This window comes from Aotus nancymaae, unplaced genomic scaffold (assembly GCF_030222135.1).
Source record: "Aotus nancymaae isolate 86718 unplaced genomic scaffold, 86718_ANA_hifiasm-v0.15.2.pri h1tg000064l_1, whole genome shotgun sequence".
NCBI classification, from domain to species: domain Eukaryota; kingdom Metazoa; phylum Chordata; class Mammalia; order Primates; family Aotidae; genus Aotus; species Aotus nancymaae.
Genome location: NW_026988479.1, coordinates 7476060 through 7493724, shown reverse-complemented (window position 1 = coordinate 7493724; position 17665 = coordinate 7476060). Strand labels below are relative to the sequence as shown.

The following is a 17665-nucleotide window of genomic DNA, read 5'->3' as shown; positions in this document are numbered from 1 at the left end:
TGGCCAGCAGAGTCACCTGGGCTGACCATTTAGAAAGAGTACATTAGAAGCTAATGTGCTGTAATGCAGCACCCTCAGCACAAATACATAAGATGAGAGGCAGGGAAGGACAGAGGCGGCCATGAAGAAAGGTTTAAAGAATTTCAGCAAAATGACTGGGGTCCTCATCATGGAGGAACAAATAGCTCTACTTAATAATTCCAAGGTAATAGCTTAATAGCTTAATAATTCTATGGTAAACAAGTATTTTCATAAAGTGGACTCTGAATGATCAACAAAAGGTTAAATGTCACTGTACTGCTTCACCGAGCTGTTACAGGACAGGGAAGACTATAACACAATGTAGAGATAGATCTGTACAAGAGAGGTACAACAGGGCTTCCAGTTCAACGTGTCAGTTATTTATATTTCCAGTTTCCTTTCTCTCCTAAAGCACCACTAAAATGCTAGTCTAGAAGTCAAATAGGGCCAGGTGCAATGGCTCACGCCTATAATTCCAGCACTTTGGGAGGCCAAGGCAGGAGGATCATTTGAGGCCAGGAGTTCAAGACCAGCCTGGGCAACATAGCAAAACTCAGTCTCTAAAAAAAAACTAAACTAGCTGGGTGTGGTGGTATGTACCTGTAGTCTCAGCTACTCAGGAGGCTGAGGTGGGAGGATCACTTGAGCCCAGGAGTTCGAGGCTGCAGTGAGCTATGGTCACACCACTGTACTCCAGCCTGGGTGATGAAGCAATATCCTATCTTTAAAAAAAAAATCAAATGGGGGCCAGGCATGGTGGTTCATGCCTGTAATCCCAGCACTTTGGGAGGCCAAGGTGGATCATGAGGTCGGGAGCTCAAGATCAGCCTGGCCAACATAGTGAAACTCCATCTCTCTACTAAAAATACAAAAATTAGCTGGGTGTGGTGGCAAACACTTGTAGTCCCAGCTACTTGGGAGGCTGAAGCAGGAGAATCACCTGAACCTGGGAGGTGGAGGTTGTAGTAAGCTGAGACCACACCATTGCACTCCAGTCTGGGTGACCAAGTGAGACTACGTCTCAAAAAAAAAAAAAAGTCAAATGGGGCAGGGTGCAGTGGCTCACACCTGTAAGCCCAGCACTTTGGGAGGCCAAGGTGGGCAGATCACAAGGTCAGGAGATCAAAACCAGGCTGACCAACATGGTGAAACCCCATCTCTACTAAAAATACAAATATTAGCCAGGTGTGGTGGCATGTCCCTGTAATCCCAGCTAATCAGGAGGCTGAAGTAGGAGAATCGCTTAAACCTGGGAGGTGAAAGTTGCAGTGAGCTGAGATCACGCCACTACACTCCAGCCTGGGCAATAGAGGGGGATTCTGTCTCAAACAAACAAACAAAAAAATCAAATGGGGCTGGGTGCAGGGGCTCACGCCTATAATCCCAGCACTTTAGGAGGCCAAGGAGGGTGGATAACTTGAGGTCAGAAGTTCAAGCCTGGCCAACGTAGTGAAACCCATCTCTACTAAAAATACGAAAAGTAGCTGGGCATGATGGCGCATTCCTGTAGTCCTAGCTACTCCGGAGGCTGAGGTATGAGAATCGCTTGAATCCAGGAGGCAGAGGTTGCAGTGAGTCCAGATTGTGCCACTGCACTCCAGCTTGGGTGACAAAGCGAGACTCTGTCACAAACAAAAAATCAAATAGTATTAACTCTCAAAGGCAAAGAGAATGGTAAAGGAGACATGAATGGCTGAAAGAGTTCTGCAAACTACAGGAAGCTGGAAGGCGGTGGAAGATACTGACATAGAGGAAGCAAGTCTCTGAAGGGCTTATAGAGGGTCATGCTGACAGGAGGCAAGCCACTTCACCCCTGGAACCCTGCAGGAGGAGCTCAGACTTGGGAAGACCAGGTGTTGTGGATAGTGGGACTAAGGTACAGCAGCCCCACCATCCACAAGCAGGTATGTGTCCATTCCAGCAAGCATGTGTGTGTCCTCCCATCCTCCATGATTGGCACCTCCCTGGGAAGCTCCAGGTAGGAGATCTGGTGACCCAAGGCTCATTGTCCCAGCTTCTGATGACAATAAATGTGTGTAGCCTCTTTTAGTTGCTGACATAGCCTAACTATAGCACATCCAGGGAGAGGCCCTGGGACTCTAGTCCTGGGCCTGGCTCATCTACCTTTGGTAAACCCAGAATTTTTTTCCATGTCCTGAGTAGGACAGGGAGGGCATCCTAGTGAATTCCCAGAAGTTTTCCTAAAAGAATTAGTACCTCTCTTCTTTGGCAGCCAAGTAGGATCTATACCCAAGAGACAGGTCTCCCAAGCAAATACAGCCTGCCAGGAAAGGGAAACGGTGACCACCTAAGGGCTGCCATGCCTGGCTCTCATCCCCACCCCCACCCCACCAACCACCTTAGTGGCCAGTGACATCAGGAGGAATGCTTCCATGCTGGTGGTGCTTGTACCCACCCATGCCAGTTCATTGAGCATTCTTAGAGGGGCATGGCTTTTCTATATAAGTGAATTTTCCAAATTATTAAATTTGCTCCTATCACATTGCAGTTTTAAAATTGTACCCATTTTTAATTAATTTCTATTTTATCATATTTATCAAAATAATGCAAAAATTCAAAATAGCTGGAAGAGATGATTTTGAATGTTGTCAACTGCAAAGAAATGACAAGTGTTTAGGGTGATAGATATGCTAATTACCCTGATTTGATTGTGACACACTACATGTAGGTCTAGAAACATCACACTGCACTGCATAAATATGTACAATTATTATGTATCCATTAAAAACAAAATAAAAAATAATCCATACATATGATTTAAATATCAGTTGTACTGAGAAGTTCATAATAAAAATCCTTCCCCACCTTTCTTAGTCCCCTCTCTACAGGCTGCCTCTTTCAACCATTTATTAGTTTCCATTTCTGTTTATACTATTTTTTGATCTACCAATTTTAGGCATTTGCTGACTTCTTGTAATAGATGAGGACTGAAGTTTCCTACAGAACCATCCCCACTTTTCCTCCCTCCATCCTCCTAATAAGAATATAACACAATTTGTGGCTAACTCAATAGTGAATGTGGAGATATTCATCACTGCTGAGTTATGTAGCATCCTTGAGTTCTGGAAGATTTTCTTACTTATTTCTTTAATAATTTTCTTCCCTCTGTTTTATCTATTGGATCATATGGATTAATGTTTTAGTTTCCCTACATTTTCTCACCTATTTTTCATCTCTTTGCCTTTTTGGTCTACTTTCTTGGGAAAAGTAGACTTCATACTCCAACCCTTCTGCTGATTTTGTTTTTAATTTTGGCTTGCTTTTTTTAATATCCTAGTACTCATTCTTGTTCTGCCTGTTCTTTTTCAAAAACATCAAATTCTTTTTTATGCATATACTGTCTCTATCTTACTCCTCTTGAGAACTATTTTTTTTTATTTGTCCATTTGTCTTAATATTATTCTATTCTCTATTTTGTTTTTGTTTCTGCTTGGAGGAGGCAGTGGCTTCTCCTTCTCCTCCTCCTCCTCTTCCTCCTCCTCCTCCTTCTTTTTCTTTTCTACTTCCTCCTCCTCCTTCTTCTTCCTCCTCTTCTTCCTTCTTCCTGTTCTCCCTCTCTCTCTCTCTCTCTCTCTCTGTCTCTCCATCTCTTCTTGCTGCAGGCTTTCCTTAAATGCCAAATATCTTGGTATTAATGGAGCAATAAGAAGCTGAACTAAACTCTGTGTGTGCTTGGGAAGAATTTATCAACTGGACCTTCACTATAGGAAGCAAGCCAGTCTTTTAGTTAACAAGCCTTTAATGAGCACCTTTTCTCTAGAGCTAGGTTCCTCAGCCTTGGTACTAGTGACACGTTGGGTCAAAGAATTCCTTGTGGTCAGAGGCTGTCTTGTGCATTGTAGAATGTTTCACAGCAGCAGTGAATTCTACCTACTAAATGCCGGTAGTAACCCCTCTCCCAGAGTTGTGATAACCAAAATGTCTGTAAGCATTGCCAAATGTCCCGGGGACAAAGTCACCCTGTTGAGAACCACCACCCTGAAGACATTCAGATTCTCAAGAGAAGCATTCTAACTCCCAGTTCCAGTTATCAATCACTGCATAACAAACCACCCCAAAACTTAGTAGCATAAAACAACAATAATTTTGGGGGGCCACAGTCAAGGATTCAGAAGGGCACAGCTCTTCTCTGCTCTACAGTGGCTGGGATGACTGGAATGACTGGAGGTGACTGGAATGACTGGGAGTTGGAATAGCTGGGGCTGAAGGGTCCACTTGTAAGATGGTTGTTCACTTGGCAAGGAGAGCTGGAAGGCTGGGCTCAGCTGGAACTGTTGACCAGAGAGATTACACATGGTCTCTCCAGCACCGTGGTCTGGTCATTGGACCTCTTACGAGGCAGCTCAAGTCTCTGGTGTGAGTATTCTGGCCAGGAAGATGGAAGCTACATGGCTGTGTATGTCCCAACCTTGGAAGTCACATAACTCATTTCCACTGTAGTCAGAAATCCATGCAGGTTCAGGGAAGGAGACATAGACCCACCTCTCCATTGGAGAAATGTCAAAGAATCTGCAACCATCTTTTAAATTCACCATACTCTCATCCAGGGTGATATATACCTGGGGCAGGATGGGGCAAGGTAAGTGGGTAGGACGCTGAGTCCCACTCTTCAGTCTTCAGACTTTTTCCTTACCTTCCTGTTTTCATCCCTGTATTCATCTGCCCTCCCTCCAGCCTGTCTCTCTCCTGATCAGTGTATTTGTCTCCAGCTGTGTGGGACAGGGTGAGGAGGTGAGACCTGGGGAGGATTTCAACCAGTTTCCTCCATTCATTACTCATGTCATCAGAAGCTGGGACAGATGAGCCTTGGGTTACCAGATCTACCTGGAGCTTCCCAGGGAGGTGCCAATCATGGGGGATGGGAGGATACACACATGCTTGCTGGGGTTCCAGCATTACTGCTGAGGTACATCTCCTTAGCCACTAGCCCTGAGGTCTGACCTCCCCTTCTTTCTTTTCCTTCACCCACTGTCCTTCCTATTCACTTTCTTTCCCGCCTCTCCCTCAGTTCTCCAGAGCTCTGTGCAGGGACTACTTAGCAAACTTACTTGCTGAAATTCACTGCTTCTTTTTTAATCTTTAAATTTTTTAAAACTACATTATCCTTAGATAAGTAGGAGATAATGTCTTGTAGAAAAATAAGAAAATATTAAAAATCACCCATGATTCGATCAGTCAGAAAACTCCACTGTTCGCATATGAATTTCCAGAATGTTTCCAGGCTTATAGGATCACAGTCCGTGTCTCATCTAAGCACCCAGCTACTGAGCAATCATCACCTACTGGTCTGTCCTGAGGCCTTTAGATGTGTTAATCTCTCTTAATCCTTCCAACTTCACAAGCTAGGTGTTATTATGCCTAATGTGCAGGCAGGAAACAAGTTTAGGGAGATCACATTACTTGCCTGAGTTCCCAAGTTGGTTTAGAGACTGAGCTGGATTTCAACCCTTCAGGCTGAATCCAAAGCTACTTTCTTTGAATGTTTTATAAGATTTTTCCATTTCTTCTTTTTAAAAAATAATATATCTAAATATCTTTCTCATCAATGAATATGTATCTTCATCATTCTGCCTAACGACATTCCCTCATATGGATGTGCCAACATGGAATAACCAATTCCTTTTTGTCAGGCTTTCGGATGTTTCCTTTTTGTAAACAATGCAGTTGATAAACAATGCAGTTATAACCATCTTTGTACATAAACTTTGCACGAATATGAGTATTTTCCTAGAATAAATTCTGGAAAATGAAATTGCTTGGTCAAAGGCCAGACACATTTTTAAAAGCCGCCTCTTTCCCAACCACACATTTCCCACATCCACTTATTTGCTGAGGATCTTAACAAAATTTGGACTGCGATTTAACACACAGAATCAGAGAAGCCCTATGCTGGAAAGATCTTAGTATAGTCCTCTTGATCTAGAGCTAAACCAGTCATGCTTAAAAAAAAAAAAAAAAAGCCCTAGACCCTCTGCAGCAGCCTGCTATGTCTTCAGTGGTCCAGGCAGCACTTCTGGGCAAGTGAGGAAGGGGAGACCTGGAGGGAGAGAGGGAAGGCAGGGCAGGTAGCCCATGCTGTGGTCCTACAACCAACTGGCTTGGGGGAGGCTGCCACATTTTTCCAAGCGAAACATTGTCTTGCTAGGTCTAAAGACCTCACAGCCATCACTGACTATACTGAGCTGCCCCACTGTCCCCAGGACTCTCACTCTATCCAGAAAGTCGACACAAGTCCCTTGGGCTTTCCCTTTATCCAGCTGCCAACATTTAGTGTCCTGGTCTTCCTTGGACACTTTCCAAGGCTAAGTATTGGGAAGTCCCGAACTAGACATGGTCTTATTGTTTTCTTACCTTGATGTTCTTTTCCTCCAATAGGCTACAAACTCTGGCACCTGCAAAAAACAAGGAAAGCAAGGCACTGAAGGTGGGCCTGGATGGAAGTTGAAAGATGAGAGCCCATTTGTGGCGAGTTCTTTGAAAGCCACTGAGGTGTGAGTTGGCAGCATGCTGGCCCAGGCCAGACACAGGCACCAGCACTTCCACCCAGGGGCATTCTCCACTCAGAGGCTTTCTTTCTCATTCGAGCTGTTAATGCTCCTATACTGGCAGAAACCTCAGTGCCCTTTTCACTTCGTCTCAAGGCCTTGTATAAACAGTTAGTAGTCTATTCATTTCTATGGATACATCCAATCATCAGATATTTACTGAGTACCTACTATATGCCAGGCATCGTCCTAGGGCTCTGGGAATACAGCATTGGACAAAAAACACCTGTGCCCTCATGGAGCTTGCAGTCTACTGGGCAGAGGGGGCAAGTGGGTGGTGGTGGTGAAGAGACCAAAAACTAACATACATGAATTAAAAATATAGGAGTCAGAAGTGCTAAGTCCTAGGGAGAAAAAAATAAGACAGGAGAGAGAGGTAGGGAATGTTGGGGCAGGAGATGAGAAGGGGTGTCAAAATTCTAAAATGTGTGTCCAGAGAAGGCTAGACACCTGAGAAGGTAACTTATGAACAAAGTTACCTGAAAGAAGTGAGGACATGAGCCCTGAGAATTAACAGGGAAGAAGCTTCTCAGGTGGAGGGAATGGCAAGTGCAAAAGCCTGGTGGTGAGGGCCTGTCTGACGTGTTAACAGATCAGTGAGGAGGGTGGTGCAGCCAGAGTCGAGTGAATAAGGGAGAAGTAGAAGAGGGGATCAGAGAGGTGGCGAGAGGCTCCACAGTGTTCACGGCATTCAAGGGAAGTCCTTGTGTGAACTTGGGCTCTGATTCTGAGACAGGAGCCACTAGAGGATTTTGGGTTTTTTTTTTACAGAGAAGTGACATGATGTGACTCACATTTTAACAGGATCACTCTGGATGCTGTGTTGAGAATAAACTGAACGAAAGGTTAGAACCAGTTAGGAGACTATGGCAGAAATCTCAGCATGAGACAATGGTGGCTTGGACCAGAGCAGTAGCATGGAGGACTTGCTGATGGATTGGAAGTGAGAGATTAAAAAGAATGGGATGAGAACCTGACTGGGGCAGGTTAAAAAGAAAGGAGCTGAAGCTGTGACCTAGCGGACAGAGTTGGCTGGGAGCAGCAGGAAGATTCCCAGTTGTGGCCTGAGCAACTAGGAGGATGGAATTGCCATTTTCTGAACCAAAGCAGGAAGATTCCCAGTTGTGGCCTGAGCAACTAGGAGGATGGAATTGCCATTTTCTGAACTGAAGCCTACAGATGGAGCATGTTTTATGGGAAGATAAGGAATGCAGTTTTGGACGCCTTTTGGACACTTAAGTGGAGAAGCCTGTAAGCAGGTGAATCTGTGAGTCTGGGGAAAGCTCCAGGCTGGAAATGAGTATTTGTCAGTGCTCAGCACAAGCACATAGTTCTTTAAAGCTGTGACACAGGATGAGATCACCAAGAGGGTGGATGTCAATAGCGAAGCTGTCCAAGGACTGAGCCCCATTTGGTAGCTCAGCAAAAGAGACTGAAAAGGACTAGCAAATACAGTAGGAGGGAAACCTGGAGAAAGACTTCCGAGGAGGATGGAGTAGTCCACTGTGATAGGCAACTATCTAATAACATGAAGACAGAGAACTAACCATTGGATTTAGCATCTTGAAGTCACAGGTGATCCTGGTCAGGGCTGGTTCAGTGGAACGGCTGGGATGAGAACCTAACGATAGCAGCTTCTAAAGAGGAGCTGAAGTTGGGAGCTGAGGGATGGAGTTGGCTGGTGGCAGCAAGAGGGCTGGAAGCAGAGGGGAGAGGGATCTAAGCTACATTGGTTCTACCTTCACTTTCCTTATTTGTAAAATGGAAAACAGAAAGCTGGCACTTCCTCAACACCTGTACATGGCCACTGTTATTACTAACACTGGGCCAGGTCCTCCAGGTTGCTGAGCACCACCCAGGTCAGGTCCTGTAAGCCAGCTCTCCACCCATTTCTAGATTCCCATGAAGTTATTTCCCTTTTCTCACTGCTGTGGGTAGCCTTAGAATAAACGCCCATAGCTTGGGGCTGCTGAGTTGCTTGCCAACCGAGATCTGGCTTGGGTCCTTTCTCCTGACGGGAAGTCAGGGTGAGCAAGACAGACAGGGACTCTGCTCTTGGAGAGCTTGCCTTCTGTGCAGGAGATAAATAATCACCAAGGAAATGGTTATGCAGGCAGGTAACTTCAGATGTGGACAGATGCTATGAAGACAGTAAGCTGGGGTGAAAGGTAGAGAGTAAGTGTGTGAGTAATCTCCTTCTGCTAGGCTGTGTGGTCAGGTGCCTCTCTGGGAGATGACATTTAGGATGAGACCGGGACAGCCATGCCCAGCTTATTCTCCTCAAGCTAGCCTTTCCTCTGCTGCTCCCAGCCTTCCCCTGCATTCCTGGAACAAGGCTTCTACCTGCATTCCTGGTACAAGGCTGGGGCCTTGGGCCATCTAAGTGCAAGGCCAAAAGGAAACAATCCTTCTCTTCTCTTGCCAATACATACTGTGGGAACTTTTCCTTTATGATTACGAAATGCATGCATTTTCACTGAAGAAAACTTGGAAATATTGAAAATAGGAGAAAACATATAATTCTACTACCCAGAGATAACTACAATTAACTTTGGATGCATCTTTGGACATTTTTCTATGCATATGTGTGTGTGTGTGTGTGTGTGTGTGTGTGTATGTATTTTTAAAATGAGATCATGTACATTATTTTATGATCTGAATTTTGACTAAATCTGTTATAAAGCACTCTTCTCATGAAACTAATTTTCTTCTACATAATGAGTTTTAATGGCTACACAGTATTTCATTACATGTAGATTTTTACCATATTTTATTTAATTCATAAACATCAGCCATTTACATTGTTTCCCATGATTGTTACTATGAGCAAATGCTCTAATGAACAATCCTGTCTTTTTTTCCTTGGAGAAGGGGGTTTGCCAATCTCTTGTTTCCTTGGATTAAAAGAGGATATCACTGCCCAGTGGCAGTGCCACGGGTCTCATGGCAGCCTGAGGCTGAGGGCATTGGAGGGCAGGAATGAGCCCCAAACCTAAGGAGCCACTCAGACGCCCGAGGCTGATTTAGTCCTATGACCTGCCGTAGTAGTCTTGAGTTTTCCTCCCCTGAGGGCCTGATCTGTAGGAAAACAATAGGTCTCTGCCATAAACCCAGAGAAATCCAAGGGGATTCCCCACCTCAGCAGGAAGACGGTGTCACTCTGACCCCAGAACAGAGACCTCCTCCATCCTCCCTTGAAATCCCCTGGGGAAGCTTCTCCTGCCTCCCTCCCTGGGGAAAACATTGGTGTGTTAAGGCCTTCAATCTCTTGTTGGGGCAGGGCTGCCTAGGCAATGCTAGGGAAACAGAAGATTCCATAGGAATAGCAGAGCCTCTCCTATCTTTGACCCAGGCTTGCTCCTAAATCCTCAAATTCCTGGCAGGGGCTGGCAGGGAGAATCTATGTTTTCTGTAAGAGGATGTCCTGAGGGCTAGTGAGTTCTGGGGGTAAGGTGGGATGCCACCAGATGAGGGTTTGAATCCTGGCTCTGACATTCCAATCTTGTCTTGGGGAAGTGATTTCACCTGTGGAATGTGAGCTCCGCAAGGAAGGAACTTAGATTTGCACCACTTAGCATTCAATAGGGGCTCCATAAATACCAGGCCAGGCCAATGTATGGTCCTTTCAGAGCCTCAGTTGCTCATATGTAAAATGGAGATGATGATACCTACCTCACAGATTTGTTGTGGGGACCAAATAAAACTTAATACAGCCAACACGCTAGTGTTTAATGTTTTAAGAAACATTAGAGTCCAAAGCCCTGGAGGACTACTTTCACCATCCCCCATGCTTTGCAGTTTCCTCTTGTTGGGCAGGACTAGTTTGCCTCCAGTCTGCTACTACCACACCCCAGACATACCTCTGGTGTAGTATGCAACGCATTGTGTGTATACTTGTCCAACTCCTCCATGAAGCTTCAGAGCAATTAAAGACAAGAATTTTGCCTCTCTATCGTCTGTGCCTCTGAATGACACTATGAAGTAACCAGGGGCATTATTTCCATTCTACAAATGAGAAAGCTGAGGCTTAGAAAGATTAGATGCCTTGCCCATGTCACACAGCGGGGATTAGGAGAGTACATGGTTCTCATTCCTAGGCCCGTGCTCTCTAAGCCAAAAGTAAAATTCCAAGGCACCCCCAACCATCTGAATGGAGCCCTCCTCTTGGCCAAGGGCATTCCAAAGTTAACCTGAAAAACTAGCTCAGGCCATGATGGGAAGGGACAGCCAGACATGCCTCATTATTCCCTCTTCCCTTTTGGAATTACTGACTCTTTAAGACTGAAAAGAAACATTTACAATCCATTCTCTCTGAAGCCTGCTACCTGGAGGTTTCATCTGCATAATAAAACCTTGGTCTCCACAGCCCCTTATCATAACCCAGACATTCCTTTCTGTTGCTTTCTATTGATAATAACTCTTTCAACCATTTGTCAATCTGAAAATCTCTGAATCTATCTATGACTTGAAACCACCTCTATCCACCAACCTAGTTGTCCTGCCTTTTTGGACAGAACCAATGTACATCTTACATGCATTGATTGATGGCTATGTCTAAAATGTATAAAACCAGTCTGTGGCCTGACCACCTCGGGCATTTGTTCTCAAAGGGCTATTTCACAGGCCATTGGTTACTCATATTTGGCTCATAATAAATCTCTTCAAATATTTTACAGTTTTACTGACAGTTCTATTCCAGGTGATTCTCTTGCAAAAGGGAGTTGGGGGTGAGAAGAAAGTGAACCAATTCTCGTGTCCCCATGGGAGAAGGCAGGCAGAACTCTGAGAAGAAGGAGGTGCCCGGGGAGGTGGCAGGGCACTGCACTCACCTCAGCCCCATCCAGTCTCCCTGTGGATCATTGTGCATGCTGTAGCTGTGACCCCGAAGCCTCTGGTTTGGCATAGGCTGACACAAAGCAGGCCCCCAGGTTCCCTCTATTGGTGTGTAGTCCAGCCAGCAAGGGGACTGGGATCTGCAGCCCAGAGTTGACTATCGTGGCCCCAGCAGCGGGATGGTGGCTGCAGAGCACCTGCTCAGGAGCTGGCCTATCTCCAGCTATGGGCCAGGAGGTCTCCCTACAAGATCACACTCATCTTGATGTACTCTGACTCCTGGGCTCATGCCATCTTCCCACCTCAGCTTCCCGAGTAGCTGGGAATATAAGCCATGCCACCATGCCTGGCTAATTTTTGTATTTTTAGTAGAGACAGAGTTTCCCCATGTTGGCCAGGCTGGTCTCAGTCTCAAACTCCTGGCCTCAAGTGATCTGCCCGCCTTGACCTCCCAAAGTACTGGGATTACAGGAGTGAGCCACCGTGCCTGGTGCAATTCGCTCTTTCTTTGAATAAATGCCCGCTGAGGATCTGCTCTACATGGCAGGGGCTGTGCTAGGCACTGGGGTTCAGACAAAGGTGCACCCTTATCCTTATCATCCAGGAACCAGTGGAGAACAGCAAGGTGGCCAGCAATTGCAATACTTTGAGTAGCACTGAGACAGAATACTTCCAACCACAGGGGGCTCCCTCATGCCCCTCCCTGTCGGGACCTACCCAAACCGTAACCTCTGTTTGAACTTCCATCACCACAGATTAATTATACCTGTTTTTGTTTGAGACAGACTCTCGCTCTGTCGTCTGGGATGGAGTGCAGTGGCACGATCATAGCCCACTGCAGCCTCAAACGCCTGGACACAAGCAATCCTCCCACCTCAGCCTCTAGAGTAGCTAGGACTACAGGCATGTGCCACCATACCCAGTGTTTTTTTTTTTTTTTTTTAACTTCAAAGAGACAGGGCCTTGCTATGTCGCCCAGGCTGGTCTCAAACTCCCGGTCTCAAGCATTCCTCCCATCTTAACCTCCCAAAGTGCTGGGATTACAGGTATAAGCCACCACACCTGGACAATTTTATCTGTTTTTAAACTTCATATAAATAGAATCGTACCATGTACCTTTTGGGTGTCTGGCTTCTTCTGTCAACATTATCTGTACGATCCATGTATGCTATTATGTGTAGAAGAACTTATTCTTTTTAAAGATTGCTGTGTTGTATCCCATTGTATGGATATGATACAATCAATTTAACCATTCCACTGTTGATGGCCATTTGTGTTGTTTCTAATTTGGGGCTCTTATAAAAAAAGATATGATTAGACATAAGACAGAAACATTTTGGTTTATGTCCTCTGGTGGACATTTGCACTCATTCCTCTTGGGTATATACCTAGAGGTGGAACTGATGGTTTATGGAATGGGTATAGTCTTAGCTTTAGTAGATACTACCAAATAGTTTTCCAAAGTGATTGTACCAATGTACACTCCTACCAGCAATATATGAGAGTTTGCCAACATTTGGTATTATCAATCTTCAATTTTAGTCCTTTTTGTGGATATAGAGTGGTATCTTATACATTTTAATTTGCTTATTGGCTATTTGTATATCCACTTTAAAGATGTTTCTGTTTAAGACTTTTGCCTATTTGCTTCGGACCTTCTGGATACAAGCCCCAGTCCTCTGTTGGGTATGTTGTTGAGAATATCCTCTTCTCTCCCAGTCTCTGGCTTGTCTTTCCACTCTTTAATAGTATTTTTATGAATAAAAGTTCATAAATATTCAATTTACCCTCTTTTCATCTATGGCTAATGTATTCTGCTTAAGTAATCTTAATTCCAAGAAGTCCAGTTAACAGAAATAATAGCAAACATGACTAATATTAAAAAAGACAAAGAAGTGAAGGAAAAAATTGGATGGTGGGTGTGGGAGAACTGCATCCAATCGTAAGAGTGTGTTCACTTGCCTGTCTGTGCAAAGCCTGGGCCTTGTCCTGTGATGCAGTATGGATGAGAGCTGAGCCTCCCGGCAGGGCAACAAACATGTGCCCTGTTTGGATCAGAAGCTGTGCCAGGTGGCAGAAATGGCTCTGTGGGGTGTAGGGGGACCCTGGCTCATTGGCTTAAGAGAAAGACCACTCGTTTTCATGTGTGTTAAGCTGGGTCTGACCCCTAAACCCTGGAGATTCCCTTTAGTGCAGGCCCTGCTCCTCTGTGCCAGAGCCTGCAAAGACAGCAGTGCTGACACTTGTCCAGCTGGCTCACAAAGGGGAAATTCTCCCCTCCTTGAGTCACCACATAGACAGGAGGAGCTTCAAATAACAAGCGCTAGACTCCAAACGATCCCTATGCTCATTTCGCTATGTTGTATCACTTTCAAAATCCCCTGTGATGCTGTGGATGAACTCTAAATCCAGAAACTTTCCCCATGTTTTCCCCAGTTTGAGTAGAACAATACCCTGGGAGTCACAAGCTACATGATACAACTGACTTCTCTAAATAATAATTAAAAAAAAGAGATCTCAGACTCAAGCTTACGAGTTTGCAGTGTGGGGTCCTACCCCCACCTCTTCTGCTGGGAGGTGATGGTTGTAGGCTTTCCAAGAGGACCTCAACCTACCAGATGGACGCAAGCTGCCATCCACCTCCCCAGCATAAAGCCAGCTCCAGCATCCAGTGTCAAGCTCTTGGCAGCTTAGAGATGTAGTGCACAAGTCCCAACACCATGGCTGTGTGTCACTGCAGATGAAGGCATACTTTTTCTCTGGGACATGCAATGACCTCAGTTGGCAGCAGACATTAATTTCTGATATTTTTGCACACCAAATCTTGGGTAAAACAACCAAGTGATCTCTTAGGGACCCAGGTTCCTTGTTTGTCCCTGTTCCTCGCTCCTCATCACTACTTTTTCCATCTGCACCCTCTCAGAAGGACACAGAAGCCCAGGGTGGAGTCAAAGGGGTGTTTCAAATCCCCTAGTGGCATACAAAATTCTGGATGTTTGTGAATTTTTCTGGAGAAAGGGTCTATGTGTGCCATTAGATTCTGGAAGGGGTGTGTGACCTCAAAAAAAGGTAAGACCTACTGGACCCAGTTCTCTTTAAATAGAAGTGCATGGATCAGTTTGATAAAGTTGATTTACAGTAATGAGTTATATCTCTTTAGCTAACTGCATTTCCAAAAAGGGATCTGGGAAGGGAGAATGCTTAACTAAAATTATATTTCTTTTTGTTTGTTTGTTTTTGAGATGGAGTATCACTCTTGTCGCTAGGCTGGAGTGCGGTGGCGTGATCTCAGCTCACTGCAACCTCCACCTCTTGGGTTCATGCGCTTCTTGGGCCTCAGCCTCCCAAGTAGCTGGAATTACAGGTGCCCACCACCATGCCCAGCTAATTTTTGTATTTTTAAGTAGAGACAGGGCTTAACCATGTTGCCCAGGCTGGTCTTGAACTCCTGACCTCAAGTAATCTGCCTGCCTTGGCCTCCCAAAATGCTGGCATTACAGGCACGAGCGACTGCGCCTGACCTAAAATTACATTTCTAATGACAAAACTGAGGTACGGCTCATACCTCAGTAGGGGAGAATGACATTAAGACACTCCCACCACTACACAAGACCAATTTTTCTGGTCTTGATGGCTTTTTGGAGGCTCCTGGAGCAGGAACAAGGAGTTGGTAACTAGGATGTGTCAAAAGAGACACGGGCATTTCTCAGATAAACCTCAGTTCTTCCGGCTTGAGAAAAGGAAACATTCCCAACATGACTTAGGGGTCCAGGGACGCTGTTTCCACTATCCTATCAGATTGTCAGATGGGAAGGGCATGCCTATAGCACATGCTCCCTCCTGAGAGGGCCAAGTCTCCAGAAGACCTATGTCTGCTCCATCCTGGGTTCCTGCTCTCTCCTGGTGACAAGACACAGCTGCTTGTGTGAGTAGCAGTCTGAGGCCTCCTCCTTCCTCCCTCTGCACCCTGCACATACACTGGGTTCTTCCTCCCCTGCTCTCAAGAAGCCAGGGCCCTGCCCCCACTCACAGTTAGAAGGAAGTGATTCTGCAAGGCCTCCCAGGGACTCCCAGGGTTGGCTCAAGCACCAGACTGTTAAATAAGTGGGATTTTTTCAGTGCTTGCAGAAACTGTTGTTTAAAAAGATATAACCATCCAAACTGTTTATGTAACCCTTGGGAAGTCTCAACAGATATGGTTCCCTATTTATAATTGTGGCCAGGATTTAAAAAATACAAGTGGAGGGGGACTATCAAATCGGAGAAGTTGTCACGTTACAGTTGTGTGCTTGCATAACTGAGCTCAGTATTTTACTCTAATTTGAGAAGTTTCTTTTTATTCACTTTTCTCCTTTTCTGGTTTTCTCTTCCTTTGTTGTCCACTGCTGTGCACCATACACTCCTGACATTTTCTGAGAACATCAGAACTATCTCTCTGAAGTGAAGGTTCACAATAGGGGTTTTTAGGATGACCAAATAATAACGAATGCTAAAAATTCATTTCAAAGCCTAGGACCATTCTATTCATACTGATATTCCTAGTCTATGAGGGTAAACATAGCTGTCTTCTCTTCCCCTAGCCCCTACACTTGCAGGGGCCTGCTCTGTCTCTGGGTTGTCTGCCCTGGAGGTGGGTGCCAGACCACCTGATCTCACTTTCCTGGGTCCAATCTCTGGATCTATGGCAACAGAATCCACAGGTTCCTATTCCCATACAGGGGAAATGCAAAGTTCCTGGGGGACAATCACAGTGCAAAGCTGAGATCCAGGCTTCTTTATAGAGCCATTCTGAGGTCTTTATCACTCACACTAACAATCTAACTAAAACCCAGCTCTTGCAGGAACACATCCTCTTTTTTTTTTTTTTCGAGACAGAGTCTCACTCTGTCACCCAGGCTGGAGTGTAGTGGTGCCATCTCAGCTCACTGCAACCTCTGCCTCCCGGGTTCAAGCGATTCTCCTGCCTCAGCCTCCCGAGTAGCTGGGACTACAGGCGTGTGACACCACGCCTGCCTAATTTTTTGCATTTTTAGAAAAGATGGGGTTTCACCATGTTAGCCAGGATGGTCTTGATCTTCTGACCTCATGATCTGCCTGCCCAGCCTCCCAAAGTGCTGAGATTATAGGTGTGAGCCACCATGCCCAGCCCATTCTCTTCTTTATTGGGGAGGCTGTTCTTTGACTTAACATAGCAGTAGTTTGGATCACAGATCCTCCTGGCAAAAAAAGAATCTGATGAGAGCTATGCCTCCACCAAAGGCACAGTTTGATAATGCTTTGGGGAAGGCTGGTTCATAACTCCTGAAGAAAAGTCTGTGATAAGAACCTCTGGCCCACAGGCTTCTTCACACTATACAACCTCTAAAAATCTCTAACCACTGCTAATAGCTAGAAGGAGGATAGTGACTGTTCCCAACAGGAAGAGATGACAAACGTTTGAGATGGTGGATATGCTAATTACCCTGATCTGCTTTACCCTGATCTGATCACTACACATTGTATGTACTGAAACATCATTATGTACCTCATAAATATGTATAATCATTATAACACATCATAATTATGAGGTCCCAGACAATGATAATACATGATAATTTTACATATTTATGGAGTACATAGGGATGTTTCAGTATGTATACATTGAAGTGGTTTCAATTATGTATAAATTTTAACGACATTAAAAATTAAAGAAAAATACATTTAAAAAAACAAAAACAAAAAAAAGAATTATTAATTGCTGTCAAGCTAGCACTGACAACCAAAGCCTCAGCCCAGAACCTCCCTGCTTCCACCTGTGCCGAGAACCCTAAGACAGAAGGCAGAGGCACACAGCCCTTATACCTTGGTGGGGAAACCCTAGGGTTTCCTCTCAGGGCCTGACAGATTGAAGGGGTTGAAGATGAGCGAAGGGTGTGGCCACCTCAGCTCTAGCCTCCTCTGCTGAGGGACAGTGGCCAAGGGACATCCTGGCAGATCTAAACAAAGGTGGAGAGTCCCTCTTTGTTCTCTCCACCCACCTCATCCCCACTAAGTTCTGATGTCACTCCCTGCTGTGCCCACCCCAGAAACCCTTGGTCACTTACCACAGGTCCACTCTTAGGGAAGTTCTTTAACTGGTGGGTGTGGGAAAGAGGAAGAGTAAAAGTATCATTTCTACCTTCCTAACTCCCTCTATCCCATGAGTCTCCAATCTGAAAATGATTACCCATCTGACCCGGAGCTTTCATCCCAGGTATCATAATGGT

At 45.2% G+C, this 17665-nt stretch overlaps 1 long non-coding RNA gene across 2 annotated transcripts in view; it reads right to left on the bottom strand.

Annotated features, from left to right (window-relative positions):
* LOC105712198 (uncharacterized) overlaps positions 1-17665 on the bottom strand; it is a 65603-nt gene that overhangs the window by 22370 nt on the left and 25568 nt on the right. For both annotated transcript variants that reach the window (XR_010338764.1, XR_002477484.2), the window contains one exon: positions 6394-6434. This is a non-coding gene — a long non-coding RNA (uncharacterized LOC105712198). The remainder of the gene's footprint in view (positions 1-6393; positions 6435-17665) is intronic.